Source organism: Chelonia mydas, chromosome 4 (genome assembly GCF_015237465.2).
Source record: "Chelonia mydas isolate rCheMyd1 chromosome 4, rCheMyd1.pri.v2, whole genome shotgun sequence".
Classification (NCBI taxonomy): domain Eukaryota; kingdom Metazoa; phylum Chordata; order Testudines; family Cheloniidae; genus Chelonia; species Chelonia mydas.
In genome coordinates this window covers 87,033,523-87,060,300 of record NC_057852.1, presented here as the reverse complement: position 1 = coordinate 87,060,300, position 26,778 = coordinate 87,033,523, and the positions used below count along the sequence as shown (strand labels likewise).

The window sequence follows — 26,778 nt, the reverse complement described above, 5'->3', positions numbered from 1 at the left end:
CATCAAGTTAGCATGTAATGCTTCCTCACATGGAATTGGGGGCAGTTCTATCACACGGCATGGCAGATAGCAGTGAGAGACCCAGAGCATTTGCCTCCTGATCTCTCTCAGTAGCAGAACATAACTGTGTGCAAATAGACAAGGAGGCTTTAAGTCTGGTACCGAGTGAGGAAATTCTCACTTACCACTGACCAGCAACCACTTTACCCAAGAAAGGGAGTTTCTGTGACAACAGCAGCATGTATGCTCTCTTCCAAGCCAGTTAGATCTATGACATCAAATTTAAAAGAACAGGAACATATGCTCTCCCCTACCTGTGCTAGCTGAAAGGCAACTTGTAGTAGAGCCTAAATCTATTGAATGTATCACCTTGTTTCAAATTGAGGGTGCCCCAGTGACTTATAGTTTGATCAAGCAAGAAACCAAGAGGGATTACACACTAGCTCAGGTTTATGAAGCCATTCTGAAGGGCTGGAAATATACTGACAGTTCTAATCTGGCATGATTTTACACGTTTACCATATATCAAGGATGTATCATATAGGCAATTCATGTCATTATAGTTAGGGGTAGTAAAAATGAAGACATTAGCCAGAAGTTTTATACGGTGGCCCGGCATTGACCAAAGAGAACAGCTTGCTAAGGAATGTTTGGGATGCCAAAAGATAATAGCATGTGCCTAATCCAGTACCATTGTACCCTTCGGAATGGCCACCAACTCCCTCGCAACATCTGCATATTGATTTTGCAGGACCATTTTGGGGAAGGCTATATCTAGGCATGGTAGATCCCCGTCCCAAACGGCTGGCAGGTTTTTGCATAAAGACCACCACAGCTGCACAGGCAATAGAAAAACTTAAGCTTGTTTGCAAGACCTGGACAGCCAGCACAACTCAGTGTAGCCTGGAAATTTTGGACGCTCATGAATTAAAATGGTATTAGATATATCACCTTGGTACCATACCACCCAGCCACAAGTGGCTTGGCTGAATGGTTGGTACAAACTTTTAAGCAAGCCCTACAATACATGACAGATAAGAGGCCATTCTAGTAGCAGCTAGCATGCTTCTTGCTAGCATATTGCAGTACATGCCACGATGAACCAAACACCTGCAACACTGTTTACTGGCCAAAGTCTCAGATCATGCTTGGACTTAAAGCCAGATCTGTGTCTGGAAGTCAAAAGTCATCAAATAATGCAAGCTATGGTGAGAGGGACCAGCTAAAAGTGGGTCAGTGATGGCACATGATTATCGGGGACCCAGTAGATTGCTTTTGTTAGTGCGCAAAAAGGTCCCTTGTCCTGTATTCTACAAATGGCATGCAATAGGTTTTGGCACCGCCACATTGACCAGTTGTGAGATTCAGGGGTATCTCCAGGGCTTACAAAAGAACTAAAATTCCCCTGCTGCCAGTTGTTCCAACATCAGTGCCCCAGCTTGAAGCAACAACCAATAATGTAGACTAGAAAGCAAGTATGCTGAACAACCTACATCACCTAAGTCAGACTTTGCTGCCAACACCCCACTTCTAAGGTAAGTGTTGAAATATTGGCAGACACTATTCAGAAAGAAAATGCAAGCCACCAAAGACTTCGTTTGTGGGGGGAATAACCCAAGGCCCAGTTACAAGTACATCTAGGTGTTGTGCCCATTTTGGCAAGTGAGGGGATGGGGAGGATATTTGAATATATTGAGCAGAGTATTGAATGTTTGTGTGAATTTGCAAGTATAGTTTCTCAAAAAGTAGCTTATGTTGAATCTTGTGTTATACAGTGGTTACTATGTTTTGGTTCTCTTTCTGCAACACAAGAGTCAGCCATCATGGCTCTAACTGTGTGCACATCTGTTTCTAATCAGAGATTTATGCTATATCCACCAGATCAAACAATTATTCCTACCATAATCTAATTATGCAGGCTGTTCAAACAGAAGATTTCAGATCCTACTGAATGACAACTTCTTTTTGTGCAATAATACTGCAGTCAAAAGATTATTCTCTCAGCATAAAGACATTGCTGCAAGTCCTGTGTCTGGTGCCCTGTGTAGTCTGTGGCATACTGGACATAAAAGCTGAACCCTGGCCCCACTCACTTCACCAGTTCTTTAGAGTAGCAGGGCAGAACTTCTGCGGAAAAATAAAGACCGAAAGAGTCATTTTCATACTTAATTCACTAGATTAACAATCAAAACACTCACTTCTGTAACTGTGATATTAAGATGCACTCATTTATGCTGCCTACACTGCCCATATCCTGAAAAGAAAAAAGGTGTACTGACTAAATATAGCTAGACTGTGCCAGGTAATACAGTTGGAAGTATTGGTAGCAGTCCTGTGGTGCTTTTGGCTTTCTGAAGGTAGAAGAGGCAATCCAGGTTTTAGGCACAAAAGGAGTCGGTTAAGGTTTTTTCCACTGGGAGAATATTACACCTTCTCCCCATTGTGGGCAGAAGTGGAGATTACAGTTTGAGAAGGGGCAGTGCTTTGATATCCTAGTTGCCCCACTCAGCAACTAAGTGCCAACTGCATCCATCCAAGTATCTGGCACTGCATTCCAAGATAATGGATAAGTACCTTAGCAGAAACATTGTACTGTGGTAAAGTGGTCAGTAATGAAATAGTGCACAAAAGTTGAGAAGTTATCATTGGGTCTTCGGGTCAATACCTCATTGAGATGAATAGGGAAGTTATATCCTGTGCTATTGTATCAGGCCAGACAGAACCACGTTAGTTACAGCTGACTCATGTTTGGAACGTTTTCTTCAAAACCATAAGGACTAAAAAATATTTAAATGAGAGGTTAGATCTGGAGTGTAGTTCTGTGTCAATGGGTGACTTCTGCAGAAAATTCCATGTTCGAGGATACATGGGGACTTCTATGGTTATTTGGGATGTATATGTATTGGGGTATTGCCAGCAGATTGACGGATTTGATTGTTCCCCTCTATTCGACATTGGTGAGGCCTCATCTGGAGTACTATGTCCAGTTTTGGGCCCCACACTACAAGAAGGATGTGGAAAAATTGGAGAGAGTCCAGCGGAGGGCAACAAAAATGATTAGGGGACTGGAACACATGACTTATGAGGAAAGGCTGAGGGAACTGGGATTGTTTAGTCTGCGGAAGAGAAGAATGAGGGGGGATTTGATAGCTGCTTTCAACTACCTGAAAGGGGGTTCCAGAGAGGATGGATCTAGATTGTTCTCAGTGGTAGCTGATGACAGAATAAGGAGTAATGGTCTCAAGTTGCAGTGGGGGAGGTTTAGGTTGGATATTAGGAAAAACTTTTTCACTAGAGGGTGGTAAAAACACTGGAATGTGTTACCTAGGGAGGTGGTGGAACCTTCTTCCTTAGAAGTTTTTAAGGTCAGGCTTGACAAAGCCCTGGCTGGGATGATTTAGTTGGGGATTGGTCCTGCTTTGAGCAGGGAGTTGGACTAGATGACCTCCTGAGGTCCCTTCCAACCCTGGTATTCTATGATTTCTTTTCATTTTCTGAAAAATCTGATATTTTGGATATGCTGTTGATCCAGCAGTATATCACAAGCCCCCCAGTAAATCATAAGACTTATCCACATACTTAACTTTTCCCACTGAAGGAGCAGGACTTTATTTTACAATAATAATTTAAGAAAAGTGTAATTTTGGGTGCACAAAAATCTTGCTTCCCTATTTTAATAGGTAAATTGCAATTCTTTAACTATTTCAGTTAATTAGTGCTTGGAACCACCTATACAACTGCACCTTATTCTGAACTTAAGATAGTTTACAGTGTTACATCCTGAAAACCTAGCCCTGCCTATTCATGAGTAGGAGCTTTAAAGGAAGCTTTGTTAGGCCAACACTGAACACTTTTGAAAATTATACACTGCAGCACTGAGAAATTATATCCTATGTTGCTACTTTATATACAAGCTTTTCTATGGTAGTATTGGAGATTGAAGCATGAATTTATCCAATTTACAGTACATGCTCACATATTCAATTTTGTAAACAATTTTATAGTGGTATTTGTTTTCATGAAAACAAAGCTATTATTCAGAATACAACAACATTATATATATTTGATTTTGTAGTCTCATGCTTGTTTCCATCAAAACCAAAAACATATGACTAAAAATTCTTGATAAAATTAAAGAAACACATAATTCATAATGACGTAAACCATGCAGAATTCCTGCATCTGGACATACAAGTGTTAAGGAAAACCAAAATAGAACCAGTAAAAAAAACCCAAGACAATGAAACATGGAAAAAATTTCACCAACAGATAAAATATATTTATCACCATGGTAACACTTTCCATTCTCAAATGATATCAAACAAAAAAGTGTCAGTACCCAATGATGTCTGTTACTGGAAGGCACAGAAGCTGAAGGCCACAAAATTAACCCAGGGAAAATGGCAAGGAGTTAATTGTGCTGCATTTAGTGTAGTAGAGGACATAGACCATGTATGCATGCAGAGGGAACACGGATGGATCGCCCACTGGCTATATGGAAATTAGGCAATATCTTCACAGCATGGTCTTTCATTCCCTTAAAACTTGTGGACACCTCTGTTGCAGCCGTGCGTTGAAGGTGCTCTGTGTGGTACTGGAATGGGACGAGTGGGATGGAGTAGAGAAAAAAGTTAGCATTCCATAGCATTGTCCCTTACTAACAAGGTTGTTAGGCCAATGGATATCCTACAGTTCTCACCCAGAGGATATTCCAGCAGGTGTAAATGTTTCTTCGGGCAGAATATATACCATCTGACTCCTTTCTGTGCTACAAGTGGAATCAACCAAAGGCAGCATTACTCTTGCAAGGGCTGTGCTGCAACAGGACACGGGAGCCAGTGGGACAAAACAGACACAGGAACTGTCCCAAAAAGACAGAGTTAACTGGTCTCTTCCACACAAATCTGCATTATTTGGAAGCTCTAAATTACTCAGGGCTCCAAGCCTCTACTTCTGGAGAGTAAATTTAGCAGGAAACCCTGCAGGTGTAACATCACAGTTTTTCTGACTCTCTAGCCCCTTCATGGAATGGGGCAATCTGGGTATGATAAATTGTATCCATAACACCCTAATTGTGTTCAAAATCCTTTAGGGGATTTATACATGACAGAGGAAATATTGTTCATCCCATTAGGGAGATCCCTATGGAATTAAATGCCAGGTGGCTTACTAAACTCAAACTGAAAACAAACAAACAAACAAACAGTTTAGGCTTGTTTTGGGCCCTACTTTGGAAAATGGAAGAAATTAGCAGTTTGACTATTTTTACCTGGTCAATTAATATGATTTAGAGAAAACATTGGGGGAAAGTGAAACTAAAGGTATCTAGTGAAACTAAATAGGCTTCTGAGTCAAACAAGATTTTGGTTAATAAGCTATGAATTGAGAAGTTAATTGTTTTTCCCCAAAGTTATCATTTTGTGCAGTTTAGAAAAAATGTATCCACATGCCAAGGTCTCTTATTGTTCAGTCATGTTGATGAGGCAATGGGTGCCACACAGTAAAATCATGAACAATTAGACTTGGGGAAAAAACAAAACAATCAGCAAGTGCCAGGTTCTTTGATTATTCTTGTGATGCTTTCTTTTATCTGTGTTGATCCTATCTATGAATGCAGATTTGGCTCCATTCTCATCCTGCATGTCTAAAAGTTGAAAGTTACACATGAAATACCATTCTCATGTGGAAAGGACTTTAGAGGATACAGTAAGTAATGCCCAGGGTAGTACTGCTTTCTCTAAGGCTTATATACACATGTGAATTTAATGAGTCTCCACTATATCTGCTCTGCCTTCGAGTACCTCTTTCTCCTTCCACTACTCTTCAACTTTAATATTAGTCTATTAGCTATTTCCACCCATTAACTATTTTTCATTCATTATTTACCACTCAGCTATTTTTCCTAATCTTTTCACTGGAAATGTTAGTGTCCCTATTTACTTCCCACACACTATGCATCTACTGTGATTTCTATTCTCTCTCAGATACTCTTTAAGATCAATTATCCCATTCACTCCAGAGAGGTCACCCTTTAGCTAGTCTCTCCTCCTTTCCTCTGACTTCAATCAGTAGTTGCTTTCAATAAATTCAGCTTTGTAACCATGCCAGGAATACACTTTGGATCCTGAGCTCAGTTCTTTGATGTGCAGGCCAACAGTGAATGGGAGGCATTGAAATGCTGAAGAAATACTTTACATTGCTGTCTACTACCTGACTACACGTATAATAAGTAGCACTGGCAAGTTCTAGATAGAGATGTACAATTGTGAAAATTGCTGGGCACAAGTCACTTAAGTGGAGCCTACGAGAAAGAGTGCTACAGATGGATGGGACAGGGGGTAAGTTTTGGGAAATGGAGTGATCCCACAGAACTACTTTAAAAATTTTTGGGGTTCTCTTTAACCCACTTCCATAGCAAGAGAGAAGGGGAGTACTGTACCACTGCACCACCATTTCTTCTTGAATGCATGGTCCCTTATTTTCCATTCTCCGTATACATTTGTTAAGTCTACAATATCAGCCTTTCCCTGGCTCTTTAACAGTTTGCATTCTTACAGTCCTATTCTGCTCTCTCATTCTTGACTTGCAACTTGGGAATCATCTTTGATTCCTCCATGTCCCTCACCAACCCAAGCTGTGCCCAGTTTGAAATCCCTTTGGAACAGTGGTGCATGTAGCAACTGGCTAGTGCAGCTCTGTTTGATACAGATTTCTCATCTATTTGAGCTCTCTGGGAAGCCCTACCTTTCCTAACAATAAATGCTATGTTAGACAAGATGTCCTATAGCTATTTAAGTCATACTTCAGGAGGGGAACATTGCACCAGCAACTCCCAGAGGTATTCAAAATTTCATCCAACTTCTTTCATTATCCACTCAAACCCAGACTGTGCCCACATCTGAATGTTTCTTCCCTCACAAATCTATATCTAGATATCTTCCTTCAACCATTCCTCTATACCACCATCCATGTGGTGATCACCACATCATGATTACTCCAAATTCCTCCCTTTTGGCGAAATACATTTGTTCCCCCCACATCCCTACAGTATCAGCTGAACATTTTGCCCTTGCATATTGTCAGCACTTAATACATGTAACACTAATACCCATAATTTTGTACCACTAATTTACTTTGGCCCATGGATCACCTTCATGAATTCTACTCTAACTGCTGACATCTGGAGATGGTGCATCTCAAAATTCACAGCCTATTGTAAAGGCTAGCTGATGTTTCAACCACTCTCTTTTACGGGATAAGACTCAGATTTAATCATAAATTACCACCAAGAGTACTGGAGATTAGTGGTATCTGTTCCTGACTTGATTTCATACTTACAGTAACAGTAAACTTCTTTTAACTGAGTGCTTTGAGATGGCTACATTCTTCTTCTGAAGATCAAATAAATGCACAACAACTTCAGTGCAGCCTGAAAGCCTACTGCCTCTCTTTGGTCCATTCTCAAACCTCTTTCTTGGTCTCCTCTCTTCTTGCCTCCTCTGAAGCCATCAATAAATTCCTCCTTCTCTATAAACAAAGGATTTCTTCAGTAGATCTTTCAGCTTCAGTTTTGCCTCTTGCCTCCTTACCCTTGCTTCTCATATTAATGCTTTCATCAGTCCCTCCACAACTCCACTGGATTTCCTCTGCTCTCTAAATTGTTCCTATCCTCTTTCTGTAGCGCTCTCTCCCTCAACTCTATTTTAACTCTTGCATCACAACTCCTCCAGCTTTTTCATGTATCAGTAAGATTCTGCAGCCTAATCTTCCCCGATTTCCAGAGCCTCCTCCAGAATAGCTTCCAGTAACAGTGGTAATATTTAGTACTGGAACAATGGCAACACCAAATGCTGTAATTTACCATTTATTTTGTTACTTTAATCAGGAAATTAAGGTGCTCCATGTTTATTCACCCCAGCTCTCATATAGTAAATCACAATTATTTCTTAATTTGAAAAAAAAGTACCATTTTCATTGCATGCAATCTAGACAACTCTTAATCCTGGTCCTTTAGCCGTCTTCCAAACTAGAAGATTAAGCTACCATATTTCATTTAGAATTTCCATACTATAGGGGGCAAGTAACAATGCTTCATGTTGAAAGCTATATGCATTAAACACAGTACTATATTAACATTCAACACTGGGATTTCTCCCTCTGTGTCAACCTTCCTCTTCTGATATCGTACATGACAAACAAGCACAGCATTGAAAGCTATAATTTACATCTGTGCTTCACAAGGAAGGTTTCCAATAACAATTCATTTGTTTTACTGCTGTTATTTTGCTAGTAAGGACCAATATATTTTGAGGTTTTTGGCACAGTAAGGGTCTTTGTTATTGTTGGTATAATTAAGTACTAGGTGTAGTAAATTATATTATAAAAAAGTACACTTCCTTACCAGTGGGAGTAATGTGCCTACAGAAATCTGTTATAACATTTAAAATGAAATTGTTAATCAGGGACTATTTACAGTTGCACCTGCTCTTATTTATAGTGTTAAACTGTGTAATTACTCAGTTCTTCCAGGTCTAGGCAAATCGATAACCATTAATACAACAGAAGCACAATTAGAGAATCCCCATCTGCTGTATTACACCAATTTTGTTGGAAATTGGGGAACATAGATACAGAGGGCATAAAGGAAAAGAAGCAAAAAGAAAAGGAGTACTTGTGGCACCTTAGAGACTAACAAATTTATTTGAGCATAAGCTTTTGTGAGCTACAGCTCACTTCATCGGAAAAGGAGGTGGGCATATCAGTTTGTTTTGCTTAAATGGTCATTTGGTTAGTTCCATCTGCATGAATGTGAATCCCCTAAAGAAAAAAATACTGCTTCAAATTCATTTCTGTGATTAATTAGGTGTACATCAAGCTATGACAACATGGTCCACAACCCAGGGGCTGAGTGGGTGGAGTTTTCAAGAGAACATAGCAACTCAGTTAAAAGACTATAAGTAGTGAAGTCTATAGAACTGACTAACATTGATCTAGAAAAACAGAGCTTGAATTTAGGTGGCCCAACTATATCCCAAAATAGGAATGAAGGAGTAAAGTTTGTTGTGAATTCCTACCAACTGCATATCTTCTTTGAAAATCTGGAGAAAATGTCACAATCAAAAGCCTTTTATGATGAGTTATCTATAGTGCTTTGATCATTTTAGCCTTATTTTGCTGGTAGCTAGGTTGGGGTGCTGGTTGTTTTTGCTAAGGATGGAGTATTACTTTTGCTTCTAAAATGGCAATGACTACCTTACAGCTTCTGAGACACCTGTGCACAAAACCACCAAATGGCACAGTTAAAAACAACATAATCTATAATCCACAGGTTTACATGAGTTATCCATTTGACTACTACCATTTACTGTTCATTAAAAAAAATCTTCTCTGGATATTCTAACTTCAGTACTAGGGGTGAAATTAATGGCAAACTCCCAGGACTTCAAATGGGGCCAGGATTTCGTCCAAGGTTTTCTTTTCTCAGAGGAGTTAAACAGATTGTAACAATAATATGTCAAACAAGATATTCAGATGCCACCCACCATTAGGTAGGATGAAGTTTTTGCTACTGAAAATCCCCTTTCAAATAGCAATGGAATATAATAGCTTTTACTCCAGGTCCAGAAGTAGTGTTATAGCATTTGAAAGTCAGCTGCCAAAATTAAGTCTCCCCAATTATTGCCTTATTCTGATACTGCCAGTTATATGAAAAATGTCTCCGTGGTTACATATGTATGTTGCACACACACTTCCCATATAATAGCCAAACTCCTGCTGTAACAACTGCAATCCATTACATACATATATACACGTGCTCTGCAATTGTTTTTTAATTGTTATTTTGTTAAATATAATATCCCAGGAACTTTTAAATAAATTCTCATAGCTTTCATAAGGAATTATACAATTATACAATTCCTCACTGATTATTTTCAGAAAATAATAAATCTGGAAATAGTTAGAATCACTAATCGAAACTGGAAAAGGATAGGGAATTTAATTTATCAGAATACATTTCTAATATGGATTAACTATTTGATTTTCTGCCTAATGGGTATGAAAAAGTAACTACAAGATAACTGGGATAACTACAAGATATATAGCAGTAAAGGTATTATGAGCATATGCATAAATAAGTGAATATACATTATTCAAGTTTATAAAATGTTGAGTTCAAAGAAAAGAAGAAACATGAAGATGAGAATGCTGCTTTAGAATTCTGAAGAGTCATTGTATCACTGTTTTCTGTTAGTATACATCACTATCTTTATATTACTGTACCTTGCACTTTATTATTTTACCCAAATTGCAGCCTTTAGATTGTAAATTGTATCAGGTTTGCTTTAGTGAGGCTTGCAAATGTGGTCTAGATGAAATTACTCTAAGCTGGGTGCACAACTGGTTGAAAGATCATACTTTTGAGTAGCTGTCAATGGTTTACTATCAAACTGGGGGGTTGTATCTAGCATGGTCACACAGGGTCAGTTGTGGGTTGAGGGCTATTCAATATTTTCATAAGTGACTTGGAAAATGGTGTAGAGAATATGCTTATAAAATTTTATGACTACAAAGCTAGAAGGAATTGCAAGCATTTCCATGGACAGGATTGGTATTCAAAAGCACCTTGACAAATTGGTCTGAAATCAACAAGATGAAATCCAGTAAAGACAAGTGTTAAGTACTACACTTAGGAAGGAAAAAAAAAAAATCAAATGCACAACTACAAAATGGGGATACTAGCTAGGTGGTAGTAATGCTGAACAGGATCTGGGGGTTATGGTGGATCACAAATTAAATATGAGTCAACAATGGGATACAGTTGTGAAAAATGCTAATATTCTGGGGTGTATTAACTGGAGTGTCATAAATAAGAAGGTAACTGTCCCATTCTACTCAGCATTGGTGATGCCTCAGTTGGAGTACTGTATCCAATTCCAAGCACTACACTTTAGAAAAGATGTGGACAAATTAGGGAGAGTCCAGAGAAGAGCAACAAAAATGATAAAAGGTTTAGAAAACCCAAACTATGAAGAACAGTTTTAAAAAAAACTGGCCATGTTTCATCTTGATTAAAAAAAAAAGACTGGGGGGGACGGGGACCTGAAACAGTCTTCAAATATTCTAAGGGCTTTTACAAAAGGACAGGGATCACTTGTTTTCTGTCCACTAAAGGTAGGACAAGAGGTAATGGCTTCATCTGCAGCAAGAGAACTTGAAAGTTTTCGCTAATATCTAACCTAACTATAGGGTAGTTAAGCTCTGGAACCGGCTTCCAAGAGAGGTCGTGGAATCTCTATCATTGGAGGTTTTTAAGAACAGGTTCTACAAACACCTGTCAGGGATGGTCTATGCTTATTTAGAGCTGCCTCAGCACAGGGGGTTGGACTTGAGCACCTCTCAAGTCCCTTCCAGCCATACATTTCTTATGTAATTAATGTTAACCAAAAGTAAACTGTATGTTACTGTCATAAAGATAAAGGGAAGGGTAAACACCTTTAAATCCCTCCTGGCCAGAGGAAAAAAAACCTTTCACCTGTAAAGGGTTAAGAAGCTAAGACAACCTCGCTGGCACCTGACCAAAATGACCAATGAGGAGACAAGATACTTTCAAAGCTGGGGGGGGGGGACACAAAGGGTTGTGTGTGTGTGTGTGTGTGTGTGTGTGTGTGTTTTGCCAGGACCAGAGCAGGAATGCAGATCAGAACTCCTGTAAAAAGTCAGTAAGCAATCTAGTTAGATATGCATTAGATTCTCTTTTGTTTAAGTGGCTGATAAAATAAGCTGTGCTGAATGAAGTGTATATTCCTGGTTTTGTGTCTTTTTGTAACTTAAGGTTTTGCCTAGAGGGATTCTCTATGTTTTGAATCTGATTGCCCTGTAAGGTATTTACCACCCTGATTTTACAAAGGTGATTCTTTTAGCTTTTTCTTCAATTCTTCTAAGAACCTGATTGCTTTTTCATTGTTCTTAAGATCCAAGGGTTTCGGTCTTTGTTCACCTATGCAAATTGGTGAGAATTTTTATCAAGCCTTCCCCAGGAAAGGGGGTATAGGGCTTGGGGGAATTTTGGGGGGAAAGAAGTTTCCAAGTGGGCTCTTTCCCTGTTAGACACTTGGTGGTGGCAGAAATAAAGTCCAGGGACAAAAGGAAAAATCGTTTGTACCTTGGGGAAGTTTTAACTTAAGCTGGTAAAAATAAGCTTAGGGGTTTTTTTTCATGCAGGTCCCCACATCTGTACCCTAGAGTTCAGAGTCGGGAAGGAACCTTGACAGTCACATACTAGATACTGAAGCAATGATGAATACAACTTCTGTTACCATTTATTTACCATCAATAAAACAATATCAGAACAGGGTATCAACAACTTTTCACAAATAAAACTAGGTGACAGAAAATGAAAGCATTAGCAACTGCTAAAATACACTAGTATTTTATACCTTAATCCAACAGTACACAAAAAGCATCCCTCCTCCCCCGCCCCCACACACACACCAACCCTGCACTATCATTTATACTGCAGCATTTGACTTGCTTTCTTCCAGGAGGGAGAGAGAGAATCAGTGGGGAGGAGACATGAATCTTAGTTGGATATTCTGTCCCTCTGCATGCATTCAGAGGGCAGGGCAGCTCAGCTAGAACCACCCAGAAATTTCCAGAACAAGGTGTGGCAATTACCAGAAATGCTCAGTAGCTGTATATGAAGTTCTTTGTGGACAACCTTGCTGGCATATTGCATTCTAGTCACCCTCTGAGAGTTCAGTCAATTAGAGAGCAAGGGGAGAGGGGAAGGTTAAAAATACAGGAAGTAAAGGTAGCTAACTGACGCAGTACCGAGAAATGTGTCTGCTGTAAGGGCTAGGTCTCAATCCTTGTACCGCTTTGGTCAGAGCTATTCCAGTGTTATTAACCAAGGAAGCCCCATATTAGGATGGTGTTTGGTCCACGCTGGTGTGTCTTATGGACTTAGAGAAGAGTGCAGAGCATTTGTTACCCCTCCAGGCTACAGAGCCTGAAGAACTTACATTCAGGTACCAGCTAATTTCTCTAAATTGGTACTGTGTCTTAGAGAGAGAATGAGGTTTGTGAATTTGTTTCTAACTTAGGCCAATGTCTACACTGTCCCACAGTTTTGACTACAGGCATTTGAATAGCAGAGTTTCCCAAAGTGCTATGCTGTAAATCCCATGTGGACACTGCAGAAGTATACGAACAGGTTCCTAGTTCCTAATGGAATACATTAATGAACCATTTAGTTTGCTCCTAAAGTGTCCACACCAGGGAGTTACAGTGCAGCGCTTTTGTCAAGGTTCCTTCCCCACTCTGAACTCTAGGGTACAGATGTGGGTACCTGCATGAAAGGCCCCCTAAGCTTATTCTTACCAGATTAGGTTAAAAACTTCCCCAAGATACAAACTTTGCCTTGTCCTTGAACAGTATGCTGCCACCACCAAGCTTTTTAAACAAAGAACAAGGAAAGAGACCACTTGGAGACGTCTTCCCCCCCAAATATCCCCCCCTCAGCACTATACCCCCTTTCCTGGAAAAGGCTTGATAATAACCCTCGCCAACTGGTACAGGTGAACACAGACCCAACCCTTCTTTTAAGAAGAATGAAAAATCAATCAGGTTCTTAAAAGAAGAATTTTATTTCAAGAAAGAAGGTAAAAGAATCACCTCTGTAAAATCAGGATGGTAAATACCTTACAGGGTAATCAGATTCAAAATATAGAGAATCCCTCTAGGCAAAACCTTAAGTTACAAAAAGACACAAAAACAGGAATATACATTCCCTCCAGCACAGCTTATTTTACAAGCCATTAAACAAAAGAAAATCTAATGCATTTTCTAGCTAGATTATTTACTAACTTTACAGGAGTTGTAAGGCTGTATTCCTTATCTGTTCCCGGCAAAATCATCACACAGACAGACCAAACCCCCTACAGATTTGAAAGAATCTTGTCCCCTCATTGGGGATTTTGGTCAGGTGCCAGTGGGGTTACCTTAGCTTCTTAACCGTTTACAGATGAAAGGATTTTGCCTCTGGCCAGGAGGGATTTTATAGCACTGTAGACAGAAAGGTGGTTATCCTTCCCTTTATATTTATGACAGCTTTACTGCACGCTGCTGTTCACTGCCCTGAAGTTCAGATTACATGTGTGTAGACAAGCCCTTTGTTGGGCTTATGGAAATGAAATAATGCCCTATACATTGAAAACCTTAGAGATCCAGGAAGTAGATTTTCATATACTGAACCCAATCCCTCTCCTACTTTAGATATAGGCTACAGATTTCTGTTTCACGAGCAACCAAGAGGACCAGTCAACTATTAACCCAAGGGCTGCTGGGTGTGGAGATCCCCAGACCGTTTGCTGATTGAGTTCTGAAGTGTTTGCAAGGACTGGGAGGCTGCTATTTCTCAAGCTCTGAAAAATCCCTGGGACGGACACACTCCATAGTATGCTCACACTACAAAAATCACCTCTGTGAGAAGATCAGAAGCATTGTGTTTTGATGTCTGTGCTAAAGTATAGAAAAATGTTGTGTTGATACCTTATATTTGGAATGTTTGTAACAGCAACAAATGGGGGGAGGGGAAGAGTCTGGATAAGGAACACGAGTAGATTTATTGTCTAATAGCTTTTGTTTAAAAGTTGTTCATAGTATTCCAAATATTATTTATGTTTTACTATTTAGAATGTGTATTGTGTGCATTTCATGTTTGCTTTATTAAGTGTACAGTACTCTGAAAACTGACTAGGAATTATTAACATACATTTATCAGGATTTTGCATATAATAGCTCCAAAGTTTAATTCTGTAATGCTTTCAGAAGAGACAGAACACTGGCTTGTAGTTCAAGAAAGAGTTAAACTGAGGTGCAGAAAGAAGGGGCGTATACAGTTATACAGAATAATGCCTAAGCATTCCCTCTCCTGCTCCCACTACATATATAGAATACTCAATGAGTCCAAAATTAAATGTTGCATTATGTCCACAGGATATAGATCCCCCTCCTAGGTTTTATGTTAAATATACAATACTTTTTGATTAATGGCATTACCAATATATCTTATTTAGTAGACAGGACTATTTGAAAAGTAAATTACATATTTTTTTGAAAATCACTAACTCACTATTTATGGCAGTATAACAAATGATCACTTTAATAGTTGAGGTGTGCCTTTGATGGGGATGGCAGCAGTGGAAACACCCTCTGAAACAGGGAGGGAAAACATCTCAGCTCCTGGAAACAAGGTGAGATACACCCCTTTCCTCCTCTCCTTCCCTTCCCCTCCCCTTCACCTTCGACAGGGGATTCTCTGATTCTCTCTTCCCCACACCTTGCTTGTACTGCAGGGTGTGGAGGAATTATAATTATTAGGTAATTAATACTAATCTAATTACTATATATTTACTTCATATTTCTATCATATTCCTAAGAATCTGCGATGGCAGACAGCAATATGGTCCAAGAAAGAAAAAAGTCATTGAAGAGGATGAATGTGGTTTGAACAAATGGGATGAAGGGAAAGCTGTAGTACCTTTTTGTTGTGATCGGCAATCTGCAATAACAAGGTACTGACCACTGCAAATGAAACCACGTTCTGTGTAGTGACAGGCACCTTAAAGGGACACTATCAATTGGATTAATATTAAAAGTTCCATTTTCTGAAAGAACACTCAATAGTATGATGCTGTGACTTCATTTTAAATCTTTAAAATATATTTTATAAAATTTTTTCTTTGTGTTTACAAACATCAACAGAAGAGCAGAGGAGGAAGGTTGAGAAGAGGAAAGGTAGTCCAATGGTTAGGGTCCTACTTTAGAATGTGAGAGACTTGGGTTCAATTTCTGTACTGCCACAGACTTCCTGGGTGATCATGGGCAAGTCACTTAGACCCAGACCCACCAAAGGTCTTTGGTGCCAACACTTACATGCCACCAAGCTCCTCAAAACCCCTGCTTGGCTGCTAACTCATCCAGTAGGTGACTAAAATCCCTTGGCACCTAAATGTTCACCGTATGAGTCCTCTAGACACCTAAGTTTCTGCCACTAGGTATGCAACAAAGCCTCACTCTAGCATCCAATGTCTACATATGTAAATCACACCAGGATCTTCAAACCAGGTGAAGGTGCCTATCAGGCCTAATCTGATAGGTATGCGCTGAGCACACTTACTGAATAAGAGCCTATCCAAAATCTATAGAAGGAGTTGGTGGTGTAGTGGTGGCTCTCTCAACTTTTAGCCCAGTGGTTGGGGCACTCACCCAGGATGTGAGATCCCCATGTTCAATTTTCCACTGTGTCTAATTGGGAGAAGAGATATGAACAGGGGTCTCCCCCTTCTCAGAAGGGTGCTTTAACCACTGAATATGGAATATTCTGATGTGGGGCTCCCTCAGTCACTCCTGTTGAAGCTGTTCCACTTTGTTTAAATACTTGAATACTCACTAGGACACAGAGTGAGAATGACCCCATAGCCTAATAGTCGAGGGTACTCATCTGGGTTGGGTTATACCCAGGGTCCAGTCCCTGTGCTCCAATAGCTGTTTAAGTATTTATACAAAGTGGAACAACTTCAACATGAGAGACTGAAAGAAAAAAGTGCGATGCTTAGGACACATCCCTTTCATTGTCAGCTGCCATTGGCTGTCTTAGGAGTGGAGCTAGCTAGGGTGTTGTGTTTTGTGGATCACATTCTGAAGCATCTGTCCATCTCTATTCATTATATAGAAATCCTAGGCACTGAATGCAGGCTTTGTGGGTTCCAGTGATTTTCCAAGTTCCTGAAACTGCAGAATGAACGCCACCAAGAACTAAGGATCATCATGATTAGGGGGCTGGAGCACAAGACTTATGAGGGGAGGCTGAGAGAACTGGGATTATTTAGTCTGCAGAAGAGAAGAATGAAGGGGGATTTGATAGCTGCTTTCAGCAACCTGAAAGCGGGTTCCAAAGAGGATGGATTTAGACTGTTCTCCGTGATGACAGAACAAGGAGTAATGGTCTCAAGTTGCAGTGGAGGAGGTTTAGGTTGGATATTAGGAAAAACTTTTTCACTAAGAGGGTGGTGAAGCACTGGAATGGGTTACCTAGGGAGGTGGTGGAATCTCCTTCCTTAGAGGTTTTTAAGGTCAGGTTTGACAAAGTCCTGGCTGGGATGATTTAGTTGGGGATTGGTCTGGCTTTGAGCAGGGTTTGGACTAGATTTCCCTGCCAACCCTGATTTCTATGATCACAAACTTCATCACTTTCTGTTCCAAGGCACATTTCTTTGACCTTGCCTTCTCTAACACATAGCAATAAGTATATTCACAACCTTACCCCAACAAGACACTCCTCTGCACGTGCTCCTCCCTCTGGCTCTCAGGAGAGAGGATGAGAGAACAAAAACACCTGACAGCTGTTAGGGACACTGTAATACACTACTGGAAGACACTCAGATAATACAGTAATGAGCATGGTATAAAAATCTGTATAGAATAGAATTTCAAGCTCAAGTAGACATACCTGTGCTGAGTCTAATCAAGCTAGCAGACTAAAAAGAGAAGAAGTAATGTAGGTGCAACCAGCAGGACAAGATAGCCACCAAGTTATGTACCTCCATGGCTAGCCTGTCCCACTGCTTGTGCTGCCCTGGCTACATGTATGCTTATAGTGCATTACTCCTCTAGCTCTAGTGAAGATATACCATTAGTCAGAAGAGGTCTTCAGCAAAAGAGAAACTTGCTAACTTACTGAGCACACAGAAGAAACAGTAAACCTCAATGTACACAAAGTTCCGTCACATGAATGAGGTAAACTTGAAAAACAAAGAAAACTTGCTAATTTATTTTAGGCATAGTCATGCTAGGCGTCACTTGTAATTATAGTGGAGACAACAGTTTCAGCCGCAAGCGGACATCTCGGTATGATAAATAAATCCAAAATATTTAAATTTGTATAAAACAAGCCACAAAGGAAAAGTTAAAGTTCATCTGGAAAAGATGTGATGCCTTTTAAAAAAATTACTTGGAAAGAAAAAAAAAAATCAGTCATGAAAATAGTGAACGCATGATTAAAATCGAATTTGGTCCACTTCCTTGAGATTATGACTCTGATTCAAAGTCCACTGACAACTGAAGTTAATGTGAGCCTTTCCATTAACTTCAGTGAAGTTCAGTTTAAGCCCTGTAGTCTCATACAGGGGAGATCTGAATTTTCTAGAGACTAAGATAATTTTGGGAGCAGTTAGATTTGATTGTTATATAATTTAGGATTAATTTCATTTATAAAAATGTGTTGGTTGCTAAATCTGGGTGATTTTCCATAAATATTCACTTCAAATTTGCTGTTTCTGCAAATATTCTTCTCCGTAAACTCCTTTGTGAAAATATTCACAAAAGTAGCATGAACTCAATTTATTATTTGAGCCATAACTTTTTGAGGCTCAGTTCTTTTCAATACCATCCCACAATCAGGTTAAAATGCGCTTTTCATGGTCTTCCACACAGGTTTAGTTTCCTTTTAAAATGAAATGGTCATTTAAAAAAAGAATGCAAGGAACTCCAGTGGAATGAATGAGAGATTTAAGTGTTAGCTTTTAATTTTCTCTACTGAATGCAGTCATTTTTGTCAAAATTGTGGTATAATTTAGATATGGGATTTTGTCTGTGAATGGCCATGAATTATGCAGAACCCTGCGATTACACATTACATTTATTTTCTAATCCTAAATTATCTTACTCTGATCATATGTCATACAGTTTGATTTTATGGAAATAGAAACTTATGAAATCTTTAAGATTACATTCAAGCCTTTAAATGAATTTCAAAATGGGAGATAATGAAATGAGTAGGAAGACAGGTATTATATAATTACTTTAATGCTCATGAGGTGGACAAAAAAAAAGATGCATTAATATTGGCATGTCTATAGTGTTGGTTTATTGACAGTGATGGGAACACTTAAAGACATTTCTCCATGATAGCTTACTATTGAAATTATCTCAATTTATTTTGAATAAAAATATTTGCATGTTTCCAATAAAAAAAAAGTTTAAAACCGCTCATCTGTTCTTCAGGTGGGGACTGATGACATCTTAAAAGCATAGACAAAACTGACACTTAAAGTAAGGCCAAGAGTAAGCTTAAAATGGGATAAAAAGGATACATTATCTGATTAACAATTTTTTAAAAGTTAGCAAGATTTACATTGGTTAACTGATCAAAACTAATGTAATTGTTTCCGACATGGCACATAGCTTCTGAAACCATACAGACCTCCTGCATTTCTGGCTCTTTAATTTTATATATATATATTGTTACAGGGTCGGGCCAGATGGCTACAGGAGAGTAATAGAAGGCAGATATTAGCCCCACATTAAGTAGGTCCCTTTTCCCTGGATAAGATAACAGGGAAGGTTCCAGAACAATCAGGAACCTTCTGGAGACCATTAAGACAGGCTGATTAGAACACCTGCAGCCAATCAAGAAGCTGCTAGAATCAATTAAGGAAGGCTAATCAGGGCACCTGGGTTTAAAAAGGAGCTCATTTCAGTTTGTGGTGTGCATGTGAGGAGCTGGGAGCAAGAGGCACCAGGAGCTGAGAGCGAGAACGTGGACTGTTGGAGGACTGAGGTGTACAAGCATTATCAAACACCAGGAGGAAGGTCCTACGGTGAGAATAAAGAAAGTGTAGGGAGGAGGCCATGGGAAAGTAGCCCAGGGAGTTGTAGTGTCGCATATCTGTCCAGGAAGCACTCTAGACAGCTGCATTCCACAGGGCCCTGGGCTGGAACCCAGAGTAGAGGGTGGGCCGGGGTTCCCCCAAAATCCTCCCAACTCCTGGTCAGACACAGGAGGAGTTGACCTGGACTGTGAATTCAGAAAAACGGCCAAGCTGAGGGCTGCGATGAAGCTCCAAGGCGAGCAAATCCGCCAATAAGCGCAAGACCCACCAAGGCAGAGGAAGAACTTTGTCACAATATTTATATCCTATTCTAAGAGGACCTGACTCTGCCATCTTAAATCATGTTGAGACATAAGCCCCCACTGGTTTCAACTGGAGTACTTGTAAAATAATGTGAGGTCAGCATGACTTAAGGTGAAAAATCAGGTCCAGAATATGATTTGCATCTAAGGGGCACTCAAGTAGCACTTTCTGCCTGATCAGAGACCTGAAATTAACTGGGATGAAGAAAAGCAGCTCTCTAGTCAAAGAAAAAATCAGGAAAAGTTTCAGTGGGGAAGGTTCAGGTTGGATATTAGGAAAAAGTATTTCACTTGGAGGGTGGTGAAGCACTGGAATGGGTTACCTAGGGAGGTGATGGAATCTCCTTCCTTAGAGGTTTAAGATCAGGCTTGACAAAGCCCTGGCTGGGATGATTTAGAGTGGGATTGGTCCCACTTTGAGCAGGGAGTTGGACTAGATGACCTCCTGAGGTCCCTTCCAACCCTGATATTCTCTGACTGAGTAGATATGAGCCAATATTGATTATCTTTGAAAAGTCATGGAAGACCAGAAAGATTCTAGAGTACTGGAAAAGGGCAAATTTAGTGCCAATCTATAGAAAGGGAAATGACAACCTGCAGAATTACAGACCAGTCATCTTAACTTAATTATCTTTCCAGGTACTAGAGCAAATACTTAAGCAATCAATTGGTAAATACCTAGAAGATAATAAGACAGAATGGATTTGTCAAGAACAAATTGTGTCAAATCAACCTAACAGCTGTCTTTACAGGGTAACAAACCTTGTGGATAGGGGTGGGGGGGGGGAGGTGATAGATGCTGCATATCTTGACATTGGTAAGGCTTTTGATACTGTCTTGCATGACCTTCTCTAACTATGGAAATACAACCTAGATGAAGCTACTATAAGATGAGTGCACAACTGGTTGGAAACCTGTTCCCAGGGAATGGTTATCAGTGTTCACTTGAATAAAAATAGAAATTTTTCTTTTAGGAGCAGTGATAGGAAAAAAATATTAAAATGATCAATACTGGTGCAGCAAGTACAATTCCCATAAGACAGGATATACACCATCTGAGGTTATACACCATCTGTCACAATACATTTTGGGAAGAGTTAATCTCTTAAATATCAAACCTCACTAACATTTATGCCCCACCTCTCCAGAGATCAGTCTCCTTCAGAAGAAGGATAATTCACATTACAAATGCAGATTCATTCAACTTTCTTTATTGTTGGTAAAGAGGGCCATCATATTCCAACACGTTCACAATTCTACACATAAAGCAAAGAATTAATCCAGTCTTGGGTTCTCTTGCCACTCATCCTGCCTTTCTATTATTTTGAATTTATTGGATATCCAGTCCTAGACTGTAAAAGTCAAAAGCTAGTTATGCATGACAATGTATGCAGTTGGCCTGTTTCCTACTCATTACTAAATAAACCCTTCTGGTTTCACTTACCTTAAACATTGACTATCTGGGAATTTTAGTTGGATTTTTGACTTCTTTGGTCTCCCTCCTCCTCACTTTAGTTCATTAAGATCCTTAGGTTACATAACAGTGTTATTAAACGCCATAGCACTTCAGCTCCATTATGTCTATGCCTTCCTATTATGCAGGGTAGTTGAGGCTATCAATCTATGTATACTTTAAGGCTTCATAATAAAAAGCCTTATAGATGAAAATAACTAGTATTGCAGCATATTGATTTGCTATGCCAGACATATTTTCTAAATGGACTCTGCTCCTTGGCGGAGAAGGAAAAAGATTCCTGGAATTGATGAGGTGCTTGCAGCATTGTCTAAGCAAAAGGGTGCCTAATAGGTCACTTTGATATCTGTAACGGTACCATTTCATGGATCAACAGGGCAATCCAATGGAAAAACTTCACTAAGTAGCAGGATTTGATAGATTTTAGGGCAGCTGTATCTGAGAAGGAAAAGGAGAAAATTGCAAATACATTTAATATACCAATTTCGGTGAAAAAGTAAATCTACCTCACATGGGGACATTCCATCAGTGGAATTCTGTAGGATTCTGGTATGCCAATTTGTTCCTGCTAGTGCTTTGGGGGCTCTCAGAGGAGAGCTATGTTTCAGGAAATACTGGTTTTATTGCAGGTTTGATTCATATGTGGTCTGTTATTGTTATCAAGGTTATACCACACTGTACCAAACCTTTACATGCATACTTAATGACTTTCATTTCTACATTCATTCTTGTTTAACACTGCATCTCATCTGACCCAGTTTTTTTAAATTACAGCATACCTTTTTAGGAACATAGGCTCCTGTTTAATCTAACAAACTCCTAAAGTGCGTGATTTAGTTAACAGATAATTAAATTTCAGAGATGGTAACTTTAGGGAGTAACACATTATTGAAGCAGCAGAAGAATAAGAGGTACTTACATTTAACAAAAAAAGATACTCAACTGGATGAATGAGGCTAGGAATTGCAAGCTAAGGCAGAACAACTGCCAGTTGATGATAAGCTATTCATTATTGTATTGGAATCCTCAGTTTGTAAAATGCCAAAGCTGCTCTCACATCTATACACATAGAAATAATTAGAACGAAAATAAAATACTGCTTTGCATTTGCAATGTGTGGCAGAGCGCCTGTGAACAATGCACAGTGTACCTGCTTGGAAAAAATCTTACTAGCCATGTACGCTTTTTCCACAAGCGGTGAGATGGCGTGTTTCAACAATGTATTTATTCATTTCTATCCAATAGGATATGCAGGTTGTTTTCTTATTTTTTGTTTTCAAACACTGCTGTTTCCTTCTGTGGTATCTCTGTTTTCTAGTGAAGTCAGTATTCCTATGCAGAAGACCAGAGCTAGAATCCCTCAAATAAGCCAGACACTGCATTTAAGATAACAAATGGCGCATAGCAAAGTACAGCGAAACATCCAGCATTCATGCCCTGTAAGGAAGGCATAGAAAGCTCAAGGATTTATGAGGTTCACTGTCTATATTCCCTCCCCTTATTTAAGCAACAGAAGAATCCCTGTAGCCTTCTCCAGTAGATTGTAATATGAATTTCCTTGGGTATCTTGTACCGAGATGGATGTGAGTGACTACACTGCATCCACACAAATGATATACAAAACAGGCACCACACAGTAGTATGTAAGGGACATCGTGCCAAGTGCACACTGGAGTGTATAGATAAAATGCAGGCACCTGGGTGCACAAAGTAATACAGTTTTGCTTTGTTTTAAATATTGTATACAGCAATGAAGAGGCAGACTCTTTACTGTGTGGGAAAAAATCAGGCAATAAAAACATTGGATAAATCTGTAAAATGTACAGCAATTTATCCATACACCATTAGTAAGGAAAGGGGCAATGGCTTAAGCCAAAAATGTGTGGGAGTGTTAGGAATTCTAAATGGTTTTCTATTGGCTTCATTCATTAACTAGGTTTGTTTAGATTTCAAACATAGTATCTATGTCACTGACAGCCAGGGCCGGATTTAGGGGCATCAAAGTCATGAATGGGCTACAAATACAGTAAAAATAATGTATTTAAAATTTAATAAATGGGGGGGGCACACGTCAGAGATGCTCCTCGCCTGGGGCACCATTTGGCTTAAGGCCAGCCCTGGTGATAACAGCTATAGCATATATGTTTCAGTCAGCCTCTCTTGTCTTTATATCATTTACCCATTGATAACTATGTCAGTTTTCATCCAGCTGTGTCCAGCCATACGCTGCCTGGACAATTCCTCTTTGGGCTTCTTTAAATCTTATTTAGGTTCTATCATGCTTTGACTTTTAAAAAACAAACACACCTGATCTTAGGTTAAGAGCACTGGCGTCAGTAGGGGTGGACCATGAGAATTTTTCAGCTATTGCAAAGCTCTCATTCCCAAATTGGGACAAAGTTCAAAATGTCAAGAATTATTGCAAACTGAAAAATCTGAGAAGAAAATCAGATTGGGTCAATCGGAATGTTTTGTTTGGATTTTGATCTTTTATATACATGTTAATAGGAAAACTTGATTTTTTAAAAAAAAATATTTCAACATGATAAATGGAACTTCCTTTTTGAAATGTTTAAACAGATATTTGGGAAATTTAGAATTTTTTTTTTTTTTTTTGCTTCAAACGACTCTCTCATGAGATACTCTACCTATATAGAATTTAATGCGTTTGTTTCTAATCAACGGTAGACAGAAAACAGGATCAAGTATGTGTAATATCACTTCTTCACTACAGTGTAACGCCATGTACTTTATAAATAGTTTAATTAGCTTATGCCATCCTGAACAAATACGTTCTGTATTCTTCACCAGGCTTTTCCAAGGCTGATGAAGACTGGTAATCAATCACTGTTCATGACAGATATTCTGTGACTGTTTTCACTTGACATTCTTATTTTTTCAATCTGGTTCCTTCTAGACTGAAATACATTCCAAGAGACCATGGCATCGCTCAAGACTCAGTGTTTACATTCTAAATCAGACTAGGTTGAGTATTACCTGTTGGGTAAATGACATCCAGAAATCTCCTCTTACATGAGCACACTTCATGCCTAATACAAGTAAGCAAAACTCCACTGACTGCATTGAACTTGTATTTCATTTCCATCAAAGATGAAATATATAGTCTTCAGAGGTAATTTGCAAGCACATTGTAAGGCCAGGTTTTATTTATAGATGCTAAAAAGCCAATCTTTACTATTGAATCAAATAAGGACAGAAGTGTTGACAGCTGTCTTAACCACATTTGATCTTTTTTCTAGCACAGAATAAAGAGTCATATATAGTGCTAAAACTAACCTCTCCAATTTCAAAAAAGGCTAGATTACTATTATACCACTATGACCTTCCTAGTACAAATGTGAATGAAATGCCATATTTTGGTGCAACAAAATTCCTCCCACCTCTCAAAAACGTTGCCATTCAGTAATGGTTAACACCGATGCTATGTCTACACTGCAATTAAAGGTTTCAGAGTAAAACACTCAGTTGGCCCATGCTAGCTGACTTGGGCTCATGGGGCTCGGGGGCTGCTTAATTGCGGTGTAGAGATTCAGGTTTGGTCTGGAGTCCAAGCTCGACAATCCTCCGAAGTGGGAGGGTCCCAGAACCCAGGCTGCAGCCTGAGCCTGAAAGTCTATGCTGCAATTGAACAGCCCCACACCCTGAGCCCTGCAAGTCTGAGTCAGCTGGCATTAGCCAGCCACGAGTGTCTAATTGCAGTGTAGATATACCCCAAATGTCCCACTTCAGTTTGCAGAAAAATAGGGGGCGCTTCCACTCTCCTGTTCAAAGAAAGAATTGCTTCCCCTCCCATTAAGCCTCTGTTCTCAAAGCTCTGTTCCCAGGATTTGATCCTATATGTATTCTTCTCACCCATAGCACATTGTATCTCACTCCTTTCTCTTACCAATAGCTGGAAAAAGAAAAAGAAAAAAAGTCCACTACTGATCAATTCATATGCCTTTCCTAGGGCTGCCCATTTCCAAAATCAAAACCCTAAACCCAGACAAAGCCAACTCAAGCTACCGTATAACCACCAACCAAGGTCTTGCCAGCTGGAAGAAGAGAGGACATATCCACCTTTTCCTTTTATAACCCTGCCCAGATCAGTCATGTGATAGGCAAGAACCTCTAGCATGCCGAACACCTTTACACCTTGTCACAAATACCTATCAGGATCAGGGCTCCTTCAAAATTATTGAAGTTCTGGCCAATAAATAAATTCCACAATCTTCTACTTATTTACATTCTATTTCCCAGCAATTTTCTCTTGTTTTCTTTAGTCTTTTGGATCTATGTACCAGGTCATTCGCATTAAGTGACAGTTTCCATTTCTCCCTAGAGAGCTCAGATGTATGTATTGTTTACATTTTAAACTGCTTAAAAATAATTTCAAACTTTAGGGAGCTACTCTGGCCTGCACAGTGAAGGTGTTTTTGTGAATGAGCAGAACTGATCTGGAATGCTTAGTGGCAGTTCAGAATAGGAAAGAAAAAACTACAGAGGGGAAAGACATCAGAGCCAAGCAGTGGTTGTCCAAAGCAAACTCTAAGGTAAGCAACATAGTTGAAGGGAGCTTCATTGAGACCATGAAGATACCTAAAGATGTCCATGAACAAAACAAGAATAGGAAAATAGTGTGGTACCATTAAACCCTTGTGTATTGCCCGACTCCAGCCTTCCTATACGGTAGCTATTGATGGACTGTCTCTAAGTAAAGAAGCTCAGGAGAATGGCCGATAATGAAAAAAAATAAGAGCTAGATTAAAAGATCTAAGTCAGGTCTGCTTTGAAGGGGAAAACTCCCAGAGTACTGTACATACTAATCAGCAAAGGAAGAATCTCTCAAGTTATATCAAAATCCATCATCCATAATGATGTGAAAATATTTAAAAATGAAACTTTAAAAAAAAAATCCTCAGGAAGCAAATGCCCCAACTCATTTTGACTGTAAATCAGCCTTTGAAAACAAAGCAAACAGTCTCTGAAATACAATTGTAGAAACATTCTTATGTACCGAAGAAGTATTCTGAACTTTTCAACATGGATAGAGATTTTCATGACCCAATGGAAACTCAAGTTCCCAGTGACATAATATTTGGAGGAGGTGAGGTTTATTTACTTACTAAAATGTGCACACAGTCAGATTCTCACACAAAGCTACTGAACATTTGCTGACCAAGAGCCTGATATTCCAAGCCACCTATGCACTGCATTTCCAGTTGTCAGTGACAATTCAACCTGTGAGACTGGCAGGATTGGCTCTAAATTACTGTACTCAATATTTCTACAATAACTCATGCCAACCTGCCACTTACATTCACAACTC

General features: G+C 39.4%; 1 protein-coding gene across 5 annotated transcripts in view; it reads right to left on the bottom strand.

Annotated features, from left to right (window-relative positions):
* The window catches only part of SGCZ (sarcoglycan zeta), a 793,251-nt gene that overhangs the window by 426,567 nt on the left and 339,906 nt on the right, over positions 1 to 26,778 (bottom strand). The window contains exon 1 of one of the 5 annotated variants that reach the window (XM_043546177.1): positions 7,339 to 7,533. The exons of the other annotated variants lie outside the window; for them this stretch is intronic. The gene's annotated coding sequence lies outside the window, so the exon portion shown is untranslated. Of the gene's footprint in view, positions 1 to 7,338; positions 7,534 to 26,778 lie in introns of those variants that run through there. 5 annotated transcript variants of the gene reach the window in all.